We start from the raw sequence: 228 nt of genomic DNA, 5'->3' as shown, positions 1-228 counted from the left end.
CTGTCTTGAATCAGGTGACCTCCCGTCTGGCTTGAATGAGACAGATATTGTGTTGATCCCTAAAAAGAGTAATCCAGAGTTAGTAACTGATTTGCGCCCTATAGCACTTAGCAATGTCATTTACAGAATAATAGCTAAAATGATGGCTAATAGAATGAAGCCTTTGATGGAAGGAATAATATCTGAGACACAAAGTGCTTTTATCCCAGATAGATTGATAACAGATAA

The sequence above is a fragment of the Ipomoea nil genome, unplaced genomic scaffold (genome assembly GCF_001879475.1).
Source record: "Ipomoea nil cultivar Tokyo-kokei standard unplaced genomic scaffold, Asagao_1.1 scaffold3069, whole genome shotgun sequence".
Classification (NCBI taxonomy): domain Eukaryota; kingdom Viridiplantae; phylum Streptophyta; class Magnoliopsida; order Solanales; family Convolvulaceae; genus Ipomoea; species Ipomoea nil.
The sequence above is the reverse complement of the archived record's forward strand: the minus strand, read 5'-3'. Positions refer to the sequence as shown.